This window comes from Physeter macrocephalus, chromosome 18 (assembly GCF_002837175.3).
Source record: "Physeter macrocephalus isolate SW-GA chromosome 18, ASM283717v5, whole genome shotgun sequence".
Lineage (NCBI taxonomy): Eukaryota > Metazoa > Chordata > Mammalia > Artiodactyla > Physeteridae > Physeter > Physeter macrocephalus.
This window is the reverse complement of record NC_041231.1, coordinates 81226120-81252709: the sequence shown is the minus strand read 5'-3', so window position 1 is coordinate 81252709 and position 26590 is coordinate 81226120. Positions and strand designations below refer to the sequence as shown.

Below are 26590 nucleotides of genomic sequence, written 5' to 3'. Positions count from 1 at the left end.
TAAGGTAGCCATAAACACTTTTCATTTTTATGTGAATACATAAGCCGCAGATTGCCTTTTATATCGCTGTTGTTCCGCTAGTCAGTCTGGAACCGTGAAATAATCTTTAGTGCTAAACAGCCCACACAGAATTGTAAAAGAACATTTAGTTGATTGCTGCATCCCATGTCAATGGACTGGCTTCTCTTCTATGTGGGTCAGCTGCTGGGGACGCCAGTTGTTCACGGGAGCAGCTGTTGTCACTGATTGGGCCCCAAGCAGTAGGTTAGCAGGAGTCAGATTGTGCTGCAGAGAAGGTGAAGGAGAAAGGAGATGGAACTTGTAGGGGAGACAGCATTTTACCTCTACCATCTTAGGGTTTTTTGTCTGGACCTGAGAATGAAACTGAGATAAAACAGATTAACAGGAGAAAAGCTTACATATTTATACATTTTACGTGATGCGGGAGCCTTCCTAAGGCAAAGAGGACCCAAAGCAGTGGTGAAACCTAAAGATTTTTTTACTAGGTTGAACAAAGAGAGGCAATTGTGGAAAAGTAATTAAAATATATGGGGAGATTAAAGGAAGATGAGAATTATTTTAAGAAGGTCTGTTTTTACCCAAGTCTCTTGGCTTTGACTCCCCATGGAAGAATGTTCTCTTGGTACAGGGAGGGCATCTTTCACACGGGAGTTTTTCCTTCGGTTTTCAGGAACAAGAGGGGAGATTAGAATGGCCTTCTCTCATCTGCTGTTTTTTAAGTGCCTTTAGCTCAAAATAATCCTTACGCCAAAGTGACATATTTGGCGGTAGTGTATTCTGCCCTCCTGCAAGCCCATTCAGTAGAGTCACTGCCTATTAAATAAATAAGGAACAACAGTGAACCTGAAAATCTAAGTGTTTTCCTCTTGCTCTTCTCTGACGTTCATGATAGTTTGTGTTCGGTTAAAAGAAGAGAGTTGATCGTCAAGCTCTATTTAGTTATGTCATTTTAAATTATGTATTTGCGACATTTTAAAAGGTAGTTGTTGGGCTGCCATCCTATAGGTTCTCTCTGTTGGGATGGGGGTGGGAACTGAAGGACCGTGCAGCGAATCTCCTGATTCCTTCAAGGAGTGGACTTGGAAGAGATGGGAGATTGCAAATCGCATTACATTTCTTTCCCAAGAAACAAACCAGAGGCAGACAGAAACAAAAAAAACAAGCTAACAAATGTCTGCAGGCCTATGAGACTGGGGTCTTGTTGTAGAGTCAGTAAATTGTGTTTATTGTTTTTTGTAAATAATTATGTACCGTTGTCTAGAATCACGTTTTATTTCTGCCTTCGCCGAGTGTATTCTGTGCCCTATGAATGATCATCTTTGCTTCTGTAACCATCCTTCCTCTGACCACCAGGTGCTAGCCTCTTCCCGTGTTTCTTGGAAAAGTAAAAGGCATGAGCCTTCTTAAACAAATTTTATTCTTCTTTCCTCCTAAGAGCATTTATAAACAGATGCATTGCTCTGCTGTGAATTATCTTGGTCTCCCAATAAGGTGAAAGTAGATGTTTAATTATGGGGTTTTTTCCAGACCCTATCAAGTTATTTGTTTTTATTGCTCATAGCAATATTTTAGTTCACTTTAATTTACAATACTAGTGTTCTTAATCCCCAAAAGTCACAATTCTATTCAGGAAGACAAAAAGTGTAAAATGATAAGGTGTCTCATTATCTCAAAATACAAGAAAAATAGAACTGTCATTGCCCAGTTTCCCTAGAAAAGAGAGCCTGGGGCAAAGATAAAAGTGATAACGCAGCAGTTTTGAAGGTGAAACCCAGCCCAGCATGGCATGGATGAGGGAAACAAAGTGAAGCAATGGCAGGGGTGAAGCAGCAGGAATGCACAGCCAGACTGAGTACCACTTCGTGGCAGGCTGCACAGAGGTAAGACATTGCTGGACACACGGGCTGCTCTGGAGGGTGACAAGGAGAAACTGACTGTGACTTTGGGTATCTATGGGAGGGAGGAAGGGGCAAGAACTTATTTCTTAGCTCTCTAGTTTTTTGCTTCCCATAAGTCAAAGTTTACTGTTTGTGGGAGTTAACTCCCTCATATTCTGGGATGCATCATTTGGGTCTTACTGTAGAAATTCAGAATTTAAATCCTCTGCTGTGATATGGTGTTTCATCCAAATTTAAATGTAGAAGGAGGAGGCAGAAACTCTGGCCGTGCGCAGTCAAGGGTACAGGGCTTGGCATCCCGAGGGCAGGTGACTGGTTGGCCCCAGACAGGGGATTGAGAAGACCCCATAACTCCATTTAGCACGGCAGCTGTACAAGTGAGCCAGGGTCCAGGAGGCTGCCGGCACTGAGGGCATCTGAGGAAGTGCCTGAGATTTGTGTCTCATAAAATAACCTGGATCTTTAAAAATAGCAACTAAGCGATACATAGAGATGCGGAAGAGAGATTTATCAGGAATTCTGTCAAGTGTAGGTGAACACAAAAAACATGATGATTTGAAGTCAAGCAGTTTCTCTTATAATCACAGTCTCAAGATTCTGTGCAACGTGACACTTTGCAATGTTATCTGGATCCTTTTTCCTTCATTGGCATTCATGTCACAGGCTCTGCAATGAACATAGTGAGGAATTTTGTGCTTCCAGTGATGCACTGACCACACGTTGGGAGAAAAATCACAGCCGCATAAGGAGATCCAGCAGAACTTCTGGAACTCAGTTGCACGTTTCACAGGAAGTAGCATATATGATCAATGCTTTTGTTTTTTCTTATTCAAATTAACAATCAGCTTAATTTAGACCCTTGAGATTCTGTGATGTGTCCACTGAAACCAGATTTAAAATTACTATCAGCGCTGTTGCTGTTGGTTGGAAAATGTCCTTCAAGCACAGAGTGGTGTCGTAATTCAAGGACTCATTCTTTCAGCTATTCTGTATTAACCAGCAGAGTTCAATTGTGGAAGAAAGAAGCAGTAAAGTCCTACTCATGAAGTAAGATTTTTTCCCCTCTGTTTTACTGTTAAAGATGTTGCAGGAAAGTTAACAGATCTGCAAGAACCTCTGGTTTACGAAGAATATGAGAAAGTGGAAAATGATGTTTTCTCCTGACTTCACACCATTAGGATCTTATGAGGCAAGGAAGCAGAGGAGATTCCCTGCTAATTTGTTATAGAGAGAGCAGATCCGGCCCCAGTTCATCCCTCTGAAGAGAAATAGCAAAGTAGCACCGAGGATGTTGCAAATAAATATCCTCTGCTCTCCAATAGACACAAATTAATGGTAAATTTACTTAAGTCTGACTTGCGTCGTAAAGTTAATTTGGGGGCTACCTTTGATTAATAAAAATTGTTACCACTTATTGCATGCTTTTTTATGTGCCAGACACTGTTCCAAATGTTTTAAAAAATCATCTTAATGTTCCCAAAAACCCTACGAGGAAAGTACTACTGTTACCCTCATCGTATGGAGAAGGAAACTGAGAATTGCAGCACTGATGTATGTAACCTGCCCAGAGTCACACAGGCAGCAAGTAAAATGGCAGAGCTGGAATTGAGCAGTCTGGGGCCAGCAATTTCTCCTTAGCTAAAAATGATTGTTTCCCCACTCTTAACACTTCCAGTGATATGTGTGAGTGTGTGTGTGTGTGTGTGTGTGTGTGTGTGTAATATGAATATAAGAGTGTATAGGACTTGTTATTTCCCTTATTTGCTCAATAGCAAATATGGAACCTATTTTCTAAATAGGTCTCACTTTTACCTGCTTTGTCAGAGTACATTTAAATGAGAAAGGGAATCTGAGAGACCCTGAAATTATCCTTCCTTCACCTCTCATAAGCTTTATATCGAATACATGAAGGAACCTACCTCTTTGTCCTTCAAAAATGTGCTCAGGTTTATGAAAGTTGAAAAAGTGACAGATTGTTTATTAAGTCATTTAATCACTAACACATCTCCTCTCTTTCTCAAATGGTGAGATATTACTCCAGCTGCTAGGAAAGTTAATAAGCTCATAACTAAGTGATTGAGGAGAACTGTAATACATCTGTAACTGTCTTATAATGCAGGGTAAATAAGCTGGAAATTATCTCCTGGCACTCAGGCTGCCAGGAGACAGCAAGCTTCTCCTGGTTCCACCAGACTTGTTTCATGTAGATTTTGCTGGCCGTTGCCAGGGAATACAGATTTAGAGGGCAAGGAGATTGAGGGCTTCAGAACACTTTACTTTGGGGATTCTGCCCCCAGAACAACTCCAAGTGTAAAACAGGTAATGCTTTCAATTTAAGATTTAAGATGTGCACAAATTCACAGTAATTTCATCTTTGTCTCCTTCCATGCGGCATTCAGAATCTTTGCCAGTGCACATCTAATTTTTAGACCAGTGTGAGGGCATCAAGAATCAAACTGTTGATAATCAGAGTTATAAGGATACAGTCTCATGTCATTTACTTTACGTGGTTTAAACTCCCTTTTCTATGCCTTTTCTCTGGATTCTTTTATTCTTATCTCCAACCTTTAGCGAAGAGTTCACACCCTCTGTGTCTGCAGTTTGTGCAGTGTACAGTTCTAGGAGTTGCTCAGGTTTATGCACAACTGTACAACGAGCCGACTCACTCCCAGTTACCAGCATGGGAGGCTCCTGCCCAAGGTAAATGATCGAATCAGATTGACAGTACACAGGACTGCAGTTCAACTGGACAATATCAGAATCAAACTGAGTGTTTCTTTCTTTCTTTTTTTTTTTTTTTTTACTGACAGATCCTGCCTCAGGCTTATTTGTACAAATAGCCCAGGAGGACACTGGCCCCATGCAGACAGCAGCCCAGGGGTCACACCAGCCCTTCTGTCCTTACATTGGCATATAAGGCCTCTACTCTGGAGCCTTTGAGCAGGCCTGGGCACCTTTGGGAGCCTGAACCTGAGCTGGAGTTGGAGCTGCAACTGCACTAGCAGCTGCGGCCTTGGCCTTCGTTTGAGCCTTGGCCTGGGACTTTGGCCCCCAGAGCCTGAGACCCTTGGCAATGCAGGCACAAGCACATTTCCCGAGCTTGGGGTGAGCAGTATAGGCAAGTCAACTGAGCTTGCGGCTGCCGCCTTTTGGAATCTTGGGCTTGACCTCCTTGGGCTTTAAGAGAGCCTTGATAGCCTAAGCAGTGCACTCATGGCCTTGGCATTGTTGGCCTGCATCTTCTTCAGGCCCTTCTTGTGCTTCTTGGCCAAGCGCGTGTTCCTCAGGAACTTGGGGTCCATCCCCTTATGAGATTCATATCGTAGTGATCAGGGTTTCTTGATGCTGTTTCTGTGCCGTTTTGGGGACTGGTTGTGCGTGGTGTGGTTCTTGGACTTGGCCATGTCTGCAGGACGAAAGTGGAGATCAGAGTTGGGGGTTCACTGGGCTGGGCCCTAGATCCTGAAACCCCTGGGACTGGAAGAGAAAGAGCCAAACTGAGTGTTTCTTCTTTTACATTTTTTTCACAGAAGCAACTTTTGCTCTCACCAGCACTTGAAACCACAAATGTGTTCTAGTCCTGACATGTCCATTCTGGGTGATGAGACCTTTCCCAGCTGTATTCATAAGTTCTAGCTCAGAATAAGGAGCTCAGGTACATAATATGTCTAAAGTAAAATAAGCCATTCTGCCGACTTTAATTGAGCAGTTGCTTTGTGCCAGGTGCTGTGCTGGCTGGCTCTGATACGGCTAATACTTGGAGAAATACAAATGACTGATTTTGTGTGAGAACTTCAGTCCTCAAAGAAGGTACGCGGGGTCTTAGAATTGACCCCTCAGCAGGTGGGAGTGCCAGCCTTGGCTTAACTGTGTTGGTGAAACCATAAACATCCAAAGGGCTTTTGAATTTTTGTGTTTGTTGGAAACTCAATGTATTTCACTTAAAATATATTAAATTATTCCTCTCAATGTTTAATACTGCTTATATAATTAATAAATAAAAACTAATATTTTGTAAAGCTAAATCTCTTAAGAATCTAAACATTGCAAACTGAACGAGTCAGATGCTTCTAAACATATCAGTAACATTGAGTCTCTCATACCACCTTCTCCTTAGTGCTTTCAGCAACATAAACTCAGATAAGACAGACAAAAGTCATAACAATAGTTACAAAATTTGTTTTTGTATATACGCTTAACTTTTACAAAACACTAATACTAAATTTGATTGATTTCTCATATAAATTTATTTTGTGTCTTGGGGTAACAATCCGTTATTTTTGTGATTTCAAAAGAAATTGATTCAAATGAAAAAGATGATTATTTTGCATTAGTCAAGGTTGCAGTATCTGGACTGGGTCAGTGACTGCTGTACTGCCCTCCTCCTCATAGTAACAGTTCACTGGTTATGTCAGTGTGATTCTCTGGTCTGTGCTTTCACTGGGAACCCTTGCCTCTTTGATTCCCTCCAACCATCTAACTACTCTGAGTCAATGTATTGTGTCTCGGTTTACTATGGCTGCAAACCTATCCCAGGCCTAAGAAAGCTTCTTGAGCTCTCAGCAGTGTTTGCTTCCTCACTGCCACCTCTCAGTTGCTGCTTCAGTCCCACTAAAATCTCACCGGGAAGAAAACGACGACATCAGGCAGGCATGTCTGCAGGTGAGCCTGTTCTGCAGCAGCTTATCGTTGGCCCCCTACACCATCAGGTAGTTCTGTAGTATCACACCTTTATACCTGCCTAGTGAATGTAGCCAAGCAGCAAAGAGGAACTACTCCCTGTGGAGGAAAAACCTTAGGGACCAGAGGAACTGATTAGCAAAGTGAGAAGTAAGGTCATTTCTTGCTTGCCTCAAAGCAGGGTATTATGCCCAAAAAGCCCTTGCCTTGGGTAGCCTCTTTTTTTTTTTTTTTAATTTATTTTATTCAAGTATAGTTGATTTACAATGTTGTGTTAATTTCTGCTGTATTGCAAAGTGATTCAGTTGTACCTATATATATGTTCTTTTTCATATTCTTTTCCATGATGGTCTGTCACTGAATATTGAATATAGTTCCCTGTGCTATACAGTAGGACCTTGTTGTTTATCTATTTTGTTTTGTTTTTGTTTTTGTTTTATGTGGTACGCGGGCCTCTCACTGTTGTGGCCTCTCCCCGTTGCGGAGCACAGGCTCCAGACGCGCAGGCTCAGCGGCCCTGGCTCACGGGCCCAGCCGCTCCGCGGCATGTGGGATCTTCCCGGACTGGGACACGAACCTGTGTCCCCTGCATCGGCAGGCGGACTCTCAACCACTGCGCCACCAGGGAAGCCCTATTTTATATACAGTAGTTTGTATCTCCTGATCCCAAACTCCTACTTTATCCCTCCCCCACCCCCTTTTCCCTTTGGTAACCATAAGTTTGTTTTCTGTGTCTGTGAGTCTATTTCTGTTTTGTAAATAGGTTCATTTGTGTCATATTTTAGATTCCACATATAAGTGATATCATATGGTATTTGTCTTTCACTGTCTGACTTACTTCACTTAGTAGGATAATCTCTAGTTCCATCCATGTTGCTGCAAATGGCATTATTTCTTTTTTTTTTCCCCTCAGGTTGTCTTTTTGTTTTGTTTAGCCTCATTATTTTTTTAATTGGAAAAATTTGAAGGAATATAAGGGGAGAGGAAGTGATGAATTGTTCTTCCTACTGAAATTTTTTTAAAAAGGAGGGCTTCCCTGGTGGCGCAGTGGTTGAGAGTCTGCCTGCTGATGCAGGGGACGCGGGTTCGTGCCCTGGTCCGGGAAGATCCCACATGCCGCGGAGCGGCTGGGCCTATGAGCCATGGATGCGGAGCCTGTGCACCGCAACAGGAGAGGCCACAACAGCTAGAGGCCTGCGTACCGCAAGGAAAAAAAAAAAAAAAAAGGAGGAAAATATAAAAAGGGAAGGATTATGTTAAAGTGTATATATACATTCCCAATCAACTCTAAGGACATATAAAAATTAAACATAAGAGGCTTAATTCTTCCCGGTAAGTATAAGGGAAAAGATGTTCCTTCTTCCTTTTTCTCAGAATATTTTCTTTTGTAAACTTACCAACTCTTTCTCTGCACCTTTGAGATGTTACGTACATCTTTTAAAAAATGCCTGTTATGTTACTGAACCAAATTTGGATCCATTTGCCAGATGTCCAGCAGTGCCAATCGGGGTTGTGGTAAAGGAAAGTATGGCACTTATTGCAAGGCCAAGCAAGGAGATCACGCAGCTTATGCTCAAAAGACCTGAATTCCCCAGTGGCTTTCACAGAAGGGCTTTTAAAGACAGAGTGAGGGCTTCCCTGGTGGCGCAGTGGTTGCGCGTCCACCTGCCGATGCAGGGGAACCGGGTTCGCGCCCCGGTCTGGGAGGATCCCACATGCCGCGGAGCGGCTGGGCCCGTGAGCCATGGCCGCTGAGCCTGCGCGTCCGGAGCCTGTGCTCCGCAACGGGAGAGGCCACAACAGAGGGAGGCCCGCATACCACAAAAAAAAAAAAAAAAAAAATAAAGACAGAGTGAGGGAGAGGGTCGCAGGGTGCATGATCAGCTTGTGCACAGTTCTCTGATTGGTTGATGGTGAGGTAACAGGGTGATGTTTTGGGAATTTCAGTCGTCAACCTTCTGGTTCCAACCAGTCTGGGGTTATGTGCTGGTGGTGAGCATGCAGTTAACTTCTTCCACCTGGTAGGGGTTTTAGTATCTGCAAAACAACTCAAGGATATGGCTCTGGATATTATCTATAGCCCTTGAGGAGGAACTAAAGGTCTTTGACTTTGTTTTATGGCTAAACTATTATTATTTTGTCTTGCATGACGGCTTTCCTTTGTTTCTGCATTTTCTCACTTCTCTGATTAAATTTGTTCTTTGGAACTAGGGGAAGACCTAGGAGGCAAAAGCTTTTCTATAAACAAGAGGCGAGAGACACTGGGGTCTTTCTCCAGGAAGGCCCTACAGGGTCCTGCTCTGTTTCCATTGCAAGTTTTACAAGTCAGGAATGGCTTTCTCAAGGACCTGAGAGTCATCACATCAAGGGAGACAGCACCCTGTCTCCAAGTTTCCATGGGAGAATAGGAGCCTTACAGGGTAGGCATCTTGCTCTCTACTTTGAACTCACTACTCTTCTCTGACTGGCACAGGCTCAACCACACTTCTAAGAATGCAGCTTAGGACATGCTGCTGTAGTACCCATAGTAAATAGTCACCTTAGCCTTTATTGGCGGTCAGCTAAAACTTTTTGAGCCATTTGTTTTTCACATGCATTTTGCCAAACCAGATATCATCCATTCTGAATCAAGAAAGTTGATTTTCTTTTTTTTTTTTTTTTTTTTTTGCAGCCCTGTGAGAACCTATCCCATCCTCTGCAAATAGGCTCATTATTCCAGTGCATTGAGCTAATTTTTAAGCTTTATCTTATCCCTCAATAGGTTAATCATTCCTCCTAGATTTGTGCCACTCTGCGTAGGTAGTGAGCATAACTTATACTCATTTACATTTGGATAAAGATACTGAGCAAGATTACTAAGAAGCTTTTTCAGCCTGTGACATAAAGCCGTCTGTCAGGTGGAACAACTTTCTTTTTATAGATATATTTTGCAGAATAGTGGTACCACCAGCTGTAAATCTGCTTGACTGTATTATTTTTCAGTTGATATTTAATCTTCTTCAAAAGATAGTAAACATGTCCTTTTGCACTGAAATGAAGACCCTTTCTGCCTGTATTTCCCTGCTCCAATAGGAAGGGGACAGGCTAGGAATAATTTCTTCTTAATGAAATCCTATCATTACTTAATGGTTATTATCTTTTGTGCTCTTAACCATCTGTTTTAAAATACATTCTAGAATATTTTCATAAATGGATGTCAAGCTTACTTGCCTGACTACATTTATTTTTCCTCTCCATGAGAACTGGAATATTTAACACCTTTAACTTTTACTTACACTGTTATTCTTCATGGGCTGTAAGTGATTGCAATGGTGGCTCTGCACATATCTGCAAGTTATGTTAGTCTCTTGAAGGACTAGATATTTAGCTCCACAACTCAGGCTTTTTGCCTCTTTGTTCATTGTGGTATACCCAGAGTCTAGGACAGAGCTTGGCACCAAGTAGGTGCTCAGCCAGTATACATGTTGAATTTGAACAATGGAAAGATGATGGACTTTGGGGTTATGTAGATCTGGGTTCAGTCCTGAGTTTCTGCCACTTAACCACCAGAGTGGAACAGTGGTTTAAGCCTTTATTTTTTTTTTTATAAATGCACCTATTATGCTATTAAAATGTTCCTGCTCTCTGGTATTGTATATTATTGGGGATTGTGGGAGGCACTGTTGAAAACAAGACAAAAAGACTCCCCAAATGGAGTCGCTTAGGATAAGCCCCACATCACCAAACCGAGACTTAATTACATTTTCAGCTCTCCCAGAAATGGAATCTTAAACCAGTCATTCAGGAATCACCTTATCGGCACTAGTTAGGTCATCTACCTGATTGACCCCTGTCATCCCATAAAGGAAAGTAACCTTGCCATAACAATCCACTTTTTTGCCCAGTACAACTTCTTCTTCCTGCTTCCTGGTAAAAGTGTTCCATTTTTTACAGCTCCTTGGAGCTCCTTTCTATTGACACCATGCCCCATAGAGTTAACAGAAGCCAATAACTAATAGAGATTCTTGAACAACAGGTGGTTAAAAAAACTACTTGGCTTGTAAATGACCTTCCCAGCTTCACGCAGCCCAGTTGTTTTACAGGGACTTGGGTGTCAGCTCCTGGCCTGTGCGAACCGGCTGGGGCTGGTTGGGACCACTGACCCTAAAACGGGGCCTGTGTAGACATCTGAGGAATAGCTTTTTACATTAGAGCACTGGAAAACACCACCCTCAGATCATGCTAATAACCCCTCCGTCTCAAATATGCAGAAGCAAGTAATGCAGATGCACCTGCCCAGAACACCAGTTACCCTACATTTTCCCTGCCTCCAATCACTTCTCCCCATGCCTAAGACCACCCTGCTTATCCCATAAATAGCCCAACCCCCTCGCCTTCTGGGAGGCAGATCTGAGACTCCTCCTGTATCCTCACTTGGCTGCTTTGTGAATTAAACTCTTTCTTGGCTGTAAACCTCTGTGTCTCAGCATTTGCCTTGCTATGCGTTGGGCAAATGGACCTGGTTTGTAACACTGTCTGCTACATTGGATACTGCTCAATTCGCGAATCATTGAATAAAGCCAATAAGACCTTTAAAATTTACTCCGTTGATTTTTTTTTTTTTTACAACACGGAGAAGCACTGCTCAGATCCCTCTTGAGGAAAGGACTCCCTGTCCACCTACCACGAACATAGCTATCTGAGAGCCTCCAGCTGTTCACAGTTTTAGGGTCTGCTTCAGCTTTTGGACCGTGGTCACACTTTATTTTTGGGGGGAGGGGGCAGCTCCTGGCTAATGATGAGCAAGGAGGTGGTAACAGAGCTTCATCATTTCTCCCATGAAAAACTTCTCTAACAAGCAAGCTTTGCTCCAGAGCTTTGGGTGGGCTGGGGGCACTGTCTGATGTGCATTGCAGTCTGATGGTTTCTCCTGCCAGGAAATTCCTTCCTTCCCTTCTGCCCCTGAGTAACTCCTACTCCCTTGAGCTCTTAGATCAAGCATCACTCCCTCAGGAATACCTTCCTACCTAGGACAAAGTAGGAAGCACTTTTTCGTAGTTAAATTTTATTTTTGCAATTATTTGATTAATGTGTCTTTCTTACATTAGCCTGCAAGTCTGTTGTGTCTATTTTTGCTCACTACTCCATTGCCTTGGCCTTGGCCTAGCACCATGAGTAATAGTTATTAAAATAATCAGTAAACATTTGCTGGTTGAGGTTGTAGAGTGCAAATACTGTAAAGGATTTTGACCTGTAACTTCATACACCAACTGGTCATGAAAGGTTTGATGTTTAGAATGAAATATTTCAAGACTTTTTGGACTAGAGCTTAGTTGATAATGCAAAAGATTATATAGAAGAATGAGATGATGACGGTAAAGAATTTAGGTAGGATATTAATAGGAGTGCAGAAAAGGCAATGAAGACAGGAAAAATGGGAGAGGAAGTGCATCAGAGCTTAGTGAGTACTGAATGTGAGAGGCAAACAAAATGTTTTGTTACTTAAAAAAAAAAAAAAAGACAGAGACTAAAGTTAGTGAGAGTGGAGTGGAGGTTTCTCCTTGATGAGCTTTAACCACCTACTGGTTTTTCATTTACCCTGTCATCCTCTGTGGTGCTGAAAATAGCCAGAGAGCCAGGGCAGTTTAACACTTGTCCTTTTGCTCAAGGCTACATCTAGCAAGTTAATTATATCTTCAGTGCCAGGTAGAGATAGTTCAGTTTCCTTGCTTAGTGATTTTAATGAAAACAAGTCGTCTTCAAGAGCTCTGTGATACTATTTTAAAAGTTAAGAACAGGGCAGGAAGTAAGTTGTCTGTCATAACCCATGCTGATTTACTTAACCAAGCACAGAATGCATTATATTTTCAACATGGAACTTATTTCTCCGAGGCAATACACAATGTTGAACATCCTGAAAAAGGAATGATTATCTTATGGGGCAAGCCCGGGGCTCACTGCTTTTTGCGCTAAAAAGTCAGCCCACACTTTGCTGCCCATGGGCTTGTTTCTTCCCACTCTAATCTTTTAAAAGTGTTCCCTCACATAAGGGCACAGAGAAAGGAAGGTGTACTGTGACCCCCTTTGTGTACCTGAACAGTATTAAGTGTTCAGGGAAGGAAGGCAGAAAGGAAGGAAATTAGATCCACTATAGGAAAAGATAGAAGGAAATGTGAAGACATCATCCATAGGAAAGAAGACAGAAATGAATTGGAGATGGAATGCTGTGGAAGAAGAGATAATGTTTTTATTTTTCTCTTTTTGGTTTGAAAAGTGAACTTGTTCGGGAGAAAAAAAGAATAATGGGATGGCAGAAGGAAAGGAAGAAAGAGGAGTAGAGAGAGATGAATGAGGAAAAGAGCAGAAGCCCAGGTCTTGTTTATGTATCTGGTTTGGGTGAACCTGACACTCAAGTTTATTTGGCTTGTATATGACCAATAGTCATCTCTAGAGGAACTAAGTTCAGTTAACAGCTCATATGGGAATTGACATCTACTTATGCTATATTAAAAACAAATAGAATCTAAGCTATGGGTATTGCACTAGTCCATTTTCAGGGTACTCCTTGATTAGAAAAAGGATAGGGGATTTCACAAGAGACATAGAATTATGCAGTTCAGAGCAGAGACTGGAGATAGTGAATCTGCTGCCATCTAAGGTGCCTGAACCCATTTCTTCTTTCCTGGATGAAGCACGGAGCTTAAAGGCCTTCTCATCGTGATCTCCAAGACAGTAGGAAGTAGTCTCAGAGCACTTGAACAAATGAGCTTGGGCAACCCTGCATGAGAGGTTGTTAGAATGCTGAGGGTCCGTTTGACATTATTTTATACAGAATCCAATGTTTGAATCTTTTCTATAACATTAATAAGTAGCAATACAAACTTTGCTTGAATACCTTTAGCATTAGGAAGTTTATGAAAATTTATCAACATCTGAGGTGGCCATTTCCATCTTTGGAAAGTTCTGTTAAAATTTTCCTCTTATATTGAGCTGCCATCTGCTTCCCTATAACTCAGACTCATTTCTTTTCGTCTACCATTTGTGCCCACACAGAACACATTTGTCTTTTTGCCATGTCTATTCTTCCTGTGTCTTTTCTTCTCTCAACTTTTGCCAAATGTTTTTCATACAATACGTTCCCCACAATATTCTGGCCACTTTTTGTTAACCCTATAATATCTTATTTAGCACCTTATGCTATGGTTTCAAATTCATGTTTCGTTATGCATATATCAGAACAGGGGACTTAAATCCTCAGTCTCCATACCTGAAACCCTGTTGTGAGATATTTCCTCCAAAACAAATTGTTATGTGGTCGTTTCCTGCTATATTTGCAAACAAAATAACAAATACAGCTTTCCTTTGCTCTTTTTAAAAATACGAATATTTTTAATGATGCAATTTAATTCAATCTACAAATAGTTAAAATTTTTGTATTTTAGTTTTTTGAAACTACAGAGGATGCTGTGTCTCTAGAATAATCAAAAACATAAAACAGTAGCCTGTGAAATTAAAAATCGAATAGATCATGCTTTTAACTACTTACATAATCAAAACGAAAGGTCATAACTAAGAAAATTTTAGGCACGATTCATCAAACATATGCCACATAAGTTAGCAAAATGCATAAATCTCACTAAGGCTCTTAAACAGGGAGTTCTTTCATAACATACTTCCCTCAGTTACAAATGAAAGGTTACAAGAAAGAAAATGAAAAATAATGACAGACAAAGTTGTTTGCTAAAGCTGGGACATAGGAAGAACAGCCCTGAAAAATGGGAATCATATCTGTTAATTTTGAAAGAAAGGTGCTTTGGGCACTAGTAAGCACCTTTTTTATCCCTGCTTTTTCAGATATTTGTGTTATTTACCAAATATGAAATCAGGAGATACTGAAAAATTGATGCAGACTTACCATGGTTCTTCTAGAGAAGCTGCTGAATATTAGAAATAACATAATCTTATCATTATGGTTCCTTATCATAGAGAACCAGATGAGAACTGCATATTTTCAAATTAATTAAATAGTATCTTCTCTGATGGCTATTTATTTTATATTTCACAGACAGAATTGCAATAGATTAAAAAATTGGAAATTAGTGCCTATAAATTAGTTGTTTATTACTTGCTAAACTATTTTTGGAGAGACATGACAACTGGTTTTATTCTGATTGCTTCTATAAAATATTGATACCTGAGGAAAGAGAAGCCAAAGAAATACAACAAAGGCTAAAACTTTTAGTTCTGTTGTTTCGTTCATAGCTTTTTGTTAGTTTACAAAATCTATTTTCTACTTTATTTAAATTTTTATACTTTAGTAAAAAAGTACAATTTGCATACAATAAAATTCACCTGTTTTAATTGTATAGTTCAGTGAGTTTGAGGAACGTAAACATCCATGTAACAGTGTCATCAAGATACCCAATAATTCCGTCAACCTAAAAATTTTCATGCAAGGGCCGCATATTTTGAGAGAGGATGGTGATTTCATATTTGCTAAGTAAGCAATTATTTGAAAAGTGAAGTTGAAAGAATGTGCTTGCCAGTGCCCAAAGTTCCTTTTATACAAAATTCCTAAATAGTTTAACAAAACCAAGTGCATGGTGACTCTGAGTCTGCTAGTGTCAGCAGTACCCTGGAGACAAACACAGATTAAATGCCTGTGGCCAGCATCACCATTCCACAGCTGTAAAATAAGATCCAGTCCCTATCACAGCAAGTACTAAACATTACTAGTGAATTGCACACACTGCTAGGTAGTATCATCCTAACATTAGAAAGGACCAGTCTGGTCAAATAGAATTACACTGGACAAAGTTCAACAGGTAAGGAAGGCTTTATCAAAGCAATTGCTGTAGTGGAGAGAGAGCAGAACTGAATCTGAGCTCAACTCCACAGAAACAAAGGGCAGAGCAGGAGAGGTTTTTAGAGCTGGGGTTGGTGAGAGGGGCCATCATAGGCCATCTGTGTTCCCTAAGTGGCCTTATGCAAAGGAAAAGTAAACCTTCCCCTATCACATTGACAGAAGGAAGGTTTAAAACTTGGAGAAAGGCTCCTGTGGAAGTTGGGCTCTTATTTTCCCACAAACTGGAAGAAAGAGGCCACATTTTCCTTGATGGTTATGTTTCAAATGGATGCCTCCCAGGTCCTTGAGAAAGACAGTCCTGGGATGCAAAACAAGTAAGAGGCTTTAAAAATATTTACACTTCAAAGAGGCAGAGAAAGAAATATACAACTATACATTTTCTAAAGTAAATGCTCTAAAATAGGGAGAGGAAGGACCTAGAATCTGGGAGAAGCCTGTCTAAAGTTTAGTCAAGCTGAGAGGAATGCTGACCATGGAGTCCTTTGAGAATTCACCTCTTTCCCTGCTCTTGATTTACTTTCAGCTGAAGGTCAACACCCCACAATCAAGAATGCTTCTAACATCTCTGTACGTAAGAGTACAGGCTGAACTGTTCCCAACCAGCAACAGAAAAAGGAAATTATTCTCTTCCTTAGTTCAGTGTTCACTTTATTTTCTGTCTCATAATTAAACTTTTCTGAGCGTGATTGACAACTAAAATATCTATCCTTTCTCAGAGAAACCCAAACCCCATCCATTCCTGTGAGTTCCCAATGACCCAGACAGAATAATTTCTGTGCTACATTTTACAAATCTAGTTTATTCAGCCTTCAATGACAGCATTGAGATTAGAGTCTTCAGGGTCAAGCCAAGTAAATTCCTTTTTACATTCATCTTTCAATATCTGTATTCCTGATCTCTAGAGAATAATTATCTTGAGTAGGAATCACAGAACTTATTGAGAACAAGAAAAAATTTTAAGGCAATTGGAAGCTATAATTCAGATTTGGAAAAGCAAATCTGTAACTCTCATGCATTATAGTTCTGTCAAAGCTCTTCATTTCATTTTATTAAGCTCATTCTGAAGCATCTATAATATATTTGGGTTTTTCACCTGTATATGAATTTCCCCCCCACCCAATAATAAGTAGGTATTTACTTGTATTACTGAAAGAGCTCTCTCAGAAGAGTCTTCCCAAATGCAAATTTTAGTTTCCTCCCTGGTAAGCAGAAACTGCTTGAGATCCCCCAAATGATAGTTCTTTTCCAGCCTAATAAAAGTTTTACTATCCTATCTAAACCAGGTGCCCTGCTACAATTAGGTTATGGTAATTGACCAGCATCTGCCATCTTCCCAGATCCCTCCAGGTAGTTCAGTTTGATGATTGCCTACAGCTGCTAAGACTAAATTTGGAATCTATTCTGTATCTAGGAGCATTCTAGTAATTCCCATTAGCATTTAAAATTAATGTTTTCAGGCTGCTAAGAAAATAGAGAGACAACTTTAAATAATGAAGGACTTATATTTCCCCTGATAGATAGAAAGAGTTGTATTCTCTGGTTGTGGCTACATATCTCCTGTCCAGGTTAATTATTGTTTGTGTGAACTCACCAAGAGAAAAAATATATCAGTTAGCTGCATTTTGCTTTTTCTGGTTCCAGAATCCAGTTTTAGAAAAGAAATAGAGGAAAAGAAGCTACAGGATTCAAAACCAAGTAGTGTCCTAACTGGATACATACCTCAATTTTCCATAGAATTCTAAGGAGAAAAGTCTTAAAATGCTTATTTCGATTGCAGGACACTAATATCAGATGTAGTCTATGACTGGACATTGATCTGCATCTTGGTAATGCAGAACAAATGAAAGAGATGATTTTAATTTTAAACAAAAGTTTATTGAAAATCGGGAGTTGATGACAGTAATCTCCAGAGTCAAGTAACCATGAAATAGGCTATTTCATATAGGATATAACTGAACAATCCAGAGGACTGGATCTCATCTGCAGGAACATAGTATGGTTTCAGTGGTGCTATTTTATAAGTGTAATGAGTAGGGAAATTTCTTCCATCTGAAGACTACTGTCATATCTCAGCATTGAACTGGGTAGCAGAATCAGTTAATAAGGTAGCAGTGGGAAGAGGACAAGTATTCAAGCAGAGGGAACAACAGTGCAAAGACCATGGGGGAAGCAAAGAACTAGATTATTTGGCCATCAAATTGGAAAGTGAATGAGGTCCAGTGCCATGAGCAAAAAAATAGAGAGCCTTGGGAAATAACATCAAAGAGTTTGGCAGAGGCTAGAGCTTGGGAAACCCAGGTGACTATATAGGCATGGTCCTGATTAGGTGTCAGTGATGGGGTTTCACCAGGTGAGAAGCAGAACATGGAAACAGCTCAGGCTGGTCATGCTCTAGAGTCCGCTAACAAAAGTAGTTTAATACAGTTGTGTTACATCTGCCATTTGTGTGAGGAAGAAATGAACATTGAAAAGTTCAGAAAGGCACTTCCCTGGCGGTCCAGTGGTTAGGACTCCACACATTTACTGCCCAGGGCGAGGGTTCAATCCCTGGTCGGGGAACTAAGCTCCTGCAAGCTGCAAGGCCAAAAAATGTTAAAAAAATAAATAAAAAAGTAAACTTTAGAAAAAGGGCAGAAAAAAAGTCCTATTGTGTATTCTTGGTTAGTTAGGGGTAAACTCTAGGAGAAAATCAAAATCATTTGTAACTTTAGGCTAGTAGAAGAGATTGGAGTCTAAGAAATGGAAGTTAGGAAAGAGGATGGGGGCAAGGAGCAGCAGAAAGAAGACCTAAATTATAGTAAAAACAGTAAATTTTATGGCAGATAGAAGTCTTTATATATGTGATGTTAGTGAAAATGGAAGAGTATGGACATCTAAAAATTCCCTCCTCCATAAAAGCAACAAAATAAATCTTGCAAAAGAATGATCAGAGTTGAAATTATTAGAACTTTAGAAGTTCACTCAAGGCTTGCAGCAGTCTAGAGAGCATTTAATCAAGCAAAATGATTGAAGCCGGATAAAGCCAGTGAGCAGTGTGGTGTTTTCAGCAGCCCTAGTTCCATCTTTTGCTTTCAGTTTTATCAGGAGGCTCAAAAACTAAGAGCCAACAACTATGGTGAAAACTGGAAGCCTAGAAGCGCTGGATGGGGGCAGAAGTCAACTCCAGCTTGTTCAAAGCCTTGTTCTCAGAGAGTTATTTGACCTCTCTCGTGGTTCCTTGGAAGACCCTTTGCAAGGCTGTTGTGTTTGACCAACTCAGAACTTAGGCATATGAAATACCTTTCCCTGGGGGGAAGGAGGGTGGTGATGGGGGTAAACATTTGTCAAAAAAAAAAAAAAAGAGAGAGAAAAGCAATGTGGTTTCGCCTCATCCTCGTGGGATCATAGTGCTTTCGTGAGAGAAGACAGTTTCCCTCTTTCAGTGTTTTAGGTTCCTATGAGTTCTGGCTGCTGCTGCTGTCACTCCTGCTGCTACCAAAAGATAGCTTGGGGGCTGGGGCACTAGAGAATGGAGAAAAGAGAAACACAGGAGAGATGTCCCCACTCTCTCTGAGTGTTAAAGGACCCCTTTCTGCTTCTCAAGTCAGAACTAAAGTGCTGCTCTTTGAGGTCTCTGTGGACACTGATGTCCACTTTTAGGTTTTAGCATGTGTTGAGTGGAAGCCTTAGGAAACTGGGGGGAAAGAAAACAAATACAAAAATGGTAACACACCACTGGTCCAGTGCTACTTGCAATTCTGCTCTCCTTCCCCAACCCACCTGCCATATTTACTTTTCAGAGCCCTCACATTGCTGCTTCAGACATTCTCTCCAGGTTTTATAGTTGCATTCAGTGAGACAGACGGGGCATGTGTGTTTACTCCTTCTTACCCAGAGCCAGATCCCAATCTATTTTTCCTTCTTTCTTTTTCTGGGCAATTTCAATTACGCAGTCTTTTCACCTTGTGCGTATTTTTTTTCTGCATCCATTCTGGAGCAAACAGAAAAAATGGAAAAGAAGAAAGGAAAGAAGGTATGGAGGGAGGGTAAAAGGTAAGAACCAGGAAAATTAAAAAGGAGGAAGGGGGAATTCCCTGGTGGTCCAGGGGTTAGGACTCCACACTTTCACTGCCGAGGGCATGGGTTCAATCCCAGGTGGGGGGACTAAGATCCCACAAGCTGCACAGTATGGCCAAAAAAAGAAAAAAAAAAAAAACGGAAGGAAGGAGAGGAAGATCTTCTATACTATAGATCGTCGGAAAACATTTAAACATTTTGCTTTCTAGAAACTTTATTCCATCTATATAGCAGACGAAGCCCATTTTTTATACAATAATGGACGTTTAAATGCAGAGGGGAATTCCACCATAAGCTTAAAACTGTGCTATGTCTTCCCTTCTTGTCAAACTGTATTTATAGGACTTTGTGATTTGTTTTTATTTAGGGATGTCCAGTAATAGATCTCACATGTCAAGTGTCAGTTTGCTACAGAAATAAAACAATTACAGGTTGCCGTCACACATTGTGGAATATCAGTTTTTTCAGATGTTTAAGTTGTCTGGCAGTCAGGGATGTTTCCTGGACCTTCCAGAACAATATCTGTCCTGTGCTTCAATCTCACTCCATTGTATACAGGCCTGGGACTGTTTGGTAAATTGATGGATCAGTTCTCCAGAGGTTTGCAAGCATCCAAATTCTATTCACGTTGATTTTTGTCAGAAATGAAGAGAGAGTTTCTTAGAAACCATATTTTTCTTTGTATTATGTTTTACAGTTCTTTCTGGTTTTTATGTGTGGATGATTCGTATTGGGCATGGGACCAGAACTCCATTTTTCCTCTTTCTAGGTTCAGCCAGTTGATGTAGCTAGGATTGTGAGTGTAAATCCAAAGACATAGAGGAGTGCTACATTATGTGCTCATTTAAGTGTTATTTCCATTTTGACTGTACATAAAAGGGGTAAATAGATTAAAACAAATATATTGAAGTCTGTCAAAGTAAAGGGTCATTCTACATTCACTGTAAATGTGGGCACGCCCAGGGATGTCTGGATAACTTTTAGGGTAGATCCCCTAATCATTTATTTTTTGAAATTCTGGAAAGAAATTCTTCTATACCAGAATGGAAACCATAAGCTTGGTTTATGCCGTTTGCATATGGTTTAGTCCATAAGCTTGTCCTAAGACAAGCTTGGTCATTAACCAAGAGAAGGACCGATGTTTACTATAGAGTATCGTGTGTGACTCTGTTTACTTGCCAGCCAAGCTCTCTGTGATTCATTCCAGGGTCTTCAGGAGAGGGTTCTTCAAGAAAGGCTAAAAGAGCCACATCTTTAGTATTTTTGTAAGAGCTGAGTGACCTAGACAGCATTGATCTCTCAGCCACCTTTGTATAGAGATTGGTGATATTTGCTTTGCCTCTGAGAAGTAAATAAATTAAGCTGTAGGATGGAGGAGGGGTAGCATGACACATTTTGAATCACAGAGAAAGGAGTTGTGAGAATGGTGGAGGGGTGGCAACTTCTTGGTCAGGTTCCTGCGAAGCCAACATCAGGATCAGAAAAAGGAAGATGATAGATGCCATGGGTGCAATCAGGAGGCCATGACCACCTGGGAGACAGCCCCTGGAGGCCTCCCAACCAGTTCAGAAGAATGCCAGCTCTGCAAAATCTCCTGAAACAGAAGAATTCAAACTGCCCCGAAACAGAAGAATCCCATTTTATCATTGTTATTATGGCACTGCACACCTATTTCATACGAAAAACATGTTACATATGTGTTTCTTTTTCTTTTACCTGAAAGAATAAAATAGAATTTAGAACTTTTAAATATTGGAGATAACACTCAAGAGCAAAAGTAAAAATTTTGTCGAATACAATGCTTCTACCACTTTTTTTTTGCTATTTTACAATTACCAAGTTCTAGAAGACTCGTATCAGCAAAAAGAAATGATAATAATAACAAAAGTAATAATTATATTCAAAAGCCAGAAAGGCATTATAGCTGAGAGGTTTGATTCCTATTCTTATTCCAACCTGTTCTAGTAATTCCTTTAGAGATGTTTGCAGCATCCTATGGTTTCTAAAGCTATTCATGATCAGCTGTGAATAAGACAAGGGCTTTTTCTGGAATTTCTCAGGAGCATTTCCTAAATGTTCCTGCAGGTGTTTTGGATGTAACATAAAGATTTTTTTTTTCCCTTTTTGAAATTTTATTAACCTAGGAAGTCCAGTATGTTAGGAACCTTTACAACTTTGTTATTATTGAAAGCATGTTAAATTAATTTTTAAGATATCTACCGTCTTAACCCAGATGTCAAGGAAGGGGACTTCGGACATTATCTAAGCCAGAGATTTTCAGTGTGGGAAAGTGGGTATCAGAATCACATAGATGGTCCTATTTCTGGACAGGGGACAGGGGACTAGCAGGGCATCCCTATTCCTGTAAATTTATTGAATTTAGCAGAAATCGTTTTTTGAATACTAGGTCTCAGTCAAAATATTTCAGATAACTGTCTCTCTGAGATGGGTGCTGCTTCTGCCTGGAATATGGGCACGTCTCCAGATGCCAGAGTAGACAGCTGCTTAAGGTCACAAGCATTAACAGTGTCTGTGAAGCAAGCCAGTTTAACAATAAATATTTTGTTCACCAATGATTATATAATATGTGTGGATATGAGGACTTGAGTAGAAAAATCGAAATCGATAAAAACCAGAAAAGCTAAAAGTCAACTACTCAGAGTTGTGATTCCCCAAAATAAGTGCACAGTATTGGAAGATGCCAGTGATGGGAGCAACGCTGTGTAAATGAAGGCATCCATGTTTTGGCTGAAATGCTCCAATGCCAAGGCTGTGAGCTCCTTAGAGCACAGGACATAGGTCTTCACTTCTGTAGCTCTTTGAGTTATGCATTCATTCACTGAATTGTTGAGGACACACTAAAGCCCAATGCTATGCTAAGCATGGAAATCACGGTGAACAAGTTTACGTGATACCCTGCTTAGTGCAGTGTTAAAAACAAGGTAGCTTTAATAACCTTTTACTAAACTGAACTCCCCTTCATTTTCCCTCCCTCCCTTTGTTCTGCAGATATTCATTCATTCATTGATGATGTTAAATTACCAGTAGTTGCATATCTAATCTGTACATTTCGAAGACATATTTACAGGTAGTTCTGCCTGGGTTGCAGAATTTGGGCTCTTTATAAATAGGTATGCTGATCTTTACTCATTACCAAGAAAATTTTTATAATGATTGGTGAAGGGCTTAACATCATTTTCAGTCGTTGCCTTTCTTCAGAGATTCTTGTATTACATCCTGACTGATTTCCGATTTTAGCGCTAGCATATCTTCTTTCTCAATCCTCCTTTAAAGCTATTTTTATAAGAATCTTTAATTTAGTTTGCTGCCATATATGTCTTCTATAAAATAGGACCCACTGACACTAGGATTTTGTCTGTACAATAAGCTATCTTTCACTGGATAGATGATGTGCATTTGCATTTTTATGTCTTTTTACATTCTTTTATGGTCAGAGTTAGTGAGGGATCTATCTCCCTGTATGTCTTCCAAAACATCAAGAACAGCTGTTATTTATTTAAAAAAATAGATACTTGGTGCGATATAATACGTTTTTCTTCCTGACCTTCAGTAGTGACATTTGCTTTCGTACTGCCTGGTAGGTTTGTGTCTGTGTGCTGTTGGGTTATCTAAATGAGTATACATCAAATCTCATTACTTTGCAAGGAAAACATGGCCTTAATATACTCAGTAATTGTATTCAGATTACAATTCTGTTTTGTTTTGTTTTGTTTTTTTTTCATTTGCCATTGTCTTCAAAGTTTCCCACCTACTCTGTATTGCTTTTTCTGGTTACCATTGAAATGGTGAATCACTGACTATGGTGGAAGAGAAGAGTAGAGCATACAGGTCAATTTTCTAGGGCCTAATTGCTTTTTCTAGCTAAATATTACAATTTGAGTGGCTCTCAATCCTATTTAATCTATATTGTGAGGGAATATATCTCCTGCCATCATGAATTACCTGGAAATATCATCACTGATCATGGGATGGCAGAATAAAAAATTTGTCAGAGAAGGAAGACAACTTTAAGCTAATTCCAGTAATCCCCTGAAATTACAGGTAAATTGTATGTAAATGGTGCATATGTGCAGATGTGGCATTTCCTGAGCAGAAGGACCCCTAGTTCCAGTAGATTCTTAAAGGTGTCCTTGATCCCCTCAAAATACAGAGCAACTATTCTGGTTTGACCTACTGTTTTTTTTTTTTAATAAGAAAACAACACATTAATTGTAGTTACTGAGTTAGATGTTCACACTTCTGCGTCTGTTTCATGTTCTAATTTCCTCAAAATATTTCCTCTAAGAAGGAGAAGGTTGCTGTTTATACATCTTGTAGTTCTCTTAAATTCAGTCAGGGCTTTGTATCCATGGGTTCCAGATCTGCAGATTCAACCAAGTATGGATGGAAAATATTCGAAAAAAATTCCAGAGAGCAAAAGTTAAATTCGCTGCTGTAGGCAACTACGGACATAGTATTTACATTGTATTTACAACTGTTTACACAGCATTTACATTGTATTAGGTATTATAAGTAATCTGGAGATGATTTAAAGTATATGGGAGGATGTGGGTAGGTTATATGCATCATTTATGAAAAGGGAGTTGAGCACCCTTGGATTTTGGTATCTGCTGGGGGTTCTGGAATCAATCCACTGAAGATAACAAGGGATGACTGTATGTGATCTACAAATATATGAGCACTTGTCCTTAGAGCCTCTAACCTGTGCAGCCAGAGGAACCCTGGGGGCGGGGGGTGAAGCTCCTGTGTAGAGTTTACTGGCTCCGCAGGATGAAATGACCCCAGTAGGAAAAGACTACTGCATCCCATGCACACATTCCATTGGTGTCCATTCGTAGGGAGGCACTAGAAATCAGACTCTGCTTCTTTCCCAGGGTTTGCTGTTTTTGCTAGTCTTTGTGTTTATTGTTTTTTGATTTTTTTTTTTTTTAATTGTAGGCTGTCTCTTTGCCTAGTGTCAGTCTGAGGTGTAAACTTAAGGTCTTCTCAGGTCTTTTCTGAGCCTTTCCCTGGGCATGCATGGTCACTTTCTAATTTTCCCTGCATATGCAGCTGATTTTGAATCTCCTAGTCTTTAAGGTCTGGTTCTCAAAAGAGAAAAAGGAAGGGAGGAAAAAGAGGGTGCTGGCCCTTTAAATCCCTTGGCAGTCACTGCAGCCAGAGGGGGAGGGGTTGCAACAACTGGGGGAGGTACAACAACAATGGCGCCTACCTCTTTGTCTGTGCCTCTTTGATCAGAAGTAGCAGTCAGCTAGGAGATCCTCCACATTTGGAGGACTGGGTCCTTTCAGCCCACCCTGGCTCCTGGAAACTGCATGCAGCTTGGGGATAGGTAGCTGCTACTGTGCTAAGAGCTGAAATTGATCAAAATTAACTAGCAATTTACTGTCCAAGTCTTCCTCTAGAACTTGCAAACTGGATGCATCAGACATTCTTCCAGTGCAACTGTTTAGGTGGAGAAGCTGCTTTCTGGTGTTTCCTACTCTGCCATCTGCTACGAATTCCGCTGTTGTAACATTTAAGACCATGGATCTGGCAGCTCTGTAAAGAATGGTTTGGAAACACCTGGGGTAGTGGGTGACTGGAGGCAGGGCTGCATCAGAAGACTCTTACAAAGTCTAAGTGTGACTTAAAGTTTGGACTTGGACAGTAAAGGCAGAGATGTTTAAAGAACATGAAAGTTCTTCAACAGGCCACATAAAACATATTTAAGGAGGCAAAATTTTGGACTTCCCTGGTGGCACAGTGGTTAAGAATCCACCTGGCAATGCAGGGGACACGAGTTCGAGCCCTGGTCCATGAAGATCCCACATGCCGCGGAGCAACTAAGCCTGTGCACCTCAACTACTGAGCCTGCGCTCTAGAGCCCGTGAGCCACAACTACTGAGCCCATGTGCCACAACTACTGAAGCCCGTGCACCTAGAGCCCATGTTATGCAACAAGAGAAGCCCCTGCAATGAGAAGCCCCCGCACTGCAACGAGGAGTAGTCCCTGCTCGCCTTAACTAGAGAAAGCCAGCACGCAGCAACGAAGACCCAACACAGCCAAAACCAAATAAATAATAAATATATTTTTTTTAAAAAAAGAAGGCAAAGTTTGGAAGGAAAATCAAGTGTACCACCAAAGAAATGAAAAGAAAATGCTTATTCGTTGGACAGAAAGGAAGGCTTTTGGAGGTTTCATTTAGAAATAGAGGCACTCTGGTGGCAGTGAGAATCAGGATCCAGGCCAAAGTTACCGATGTCTATCTTTTAAGTCATTTTAAATAAAAGGGAAAATTGATTACAGCAAGGAGCAGGACCCTTCTGCACCCTCTGGTGGCAACCATTATGCCTTTTAGTTCTTATCTGGAATGTACCCTCAGAAACTTACCAGAACTCCAAGAGCTGGCTCCAGAAGGGATGCTTATTGTTCTAGTCTTAGTTTTTCCTGACTTTTCTTCTACTTTGTCCTGTTTACTGAAATCAAACCAGTACAAATTTATGGTGCACTTTTCAATTTCTCTAACAATCCTGTAAATTATCATGGATGATAGAAGAAATACAACACAAATTTCAGCCACCCTAAACTTCCTTGCCGCCTGGCTCAGAATGGACTCTCAGGGGTTAGCAGTGAAGATCTCATCATGTTCTGTCCTTGATATTCAAACAGTGGGTATAGGAAAGTTGGTGATGACCTACAGGGCAGGTATTCAGAAAAGGTGGATGCAAATTAAGCATCTGCATATTAATATGGAAACTGTAAGTACTAATTCAAATAATTGCCTTAGGGAGTTGGAATTCTTCTTTTACCAAAAACCTTAGTAACAAATAAAAATAAAAGTTCTACTGCTGCTATCCTGAAACTATCTACCATTTGCTAACATTCCTGGATTTCGCTCTCATGTTGTCCCTGATAATGACTTTAAATGTTTCCTTTCCTCTACTGACCTGTGGAAATAGCTTTTTCAGCAAAGTTGCCATTTTACCCAAATAGCATGGTCCTGCTTCAGAGATTCCCTAGATTAAAACAGCTGCTCAGGGCTTCCCTGGTGGCGCAGTGGTTGAGAGTCCGCCTGCCGATGCAGGG

The 26590-nt window shown here is 40.5% G+C and overlaps 1 pseudogene; it reads right to left on the bottom strand.

The window, feature by feature from the left end:
* Nucleotides 1-4841: 4841 nt before the first annotated feature.
* LOC102977768 (60S ribosomal protein L29-like) lies at nt 4842-5350 on the bottom strand (annotated as a pseudogene).
* Between the last annotated feature and the right edge of the window lie 21240 nt (nt 5351-26590).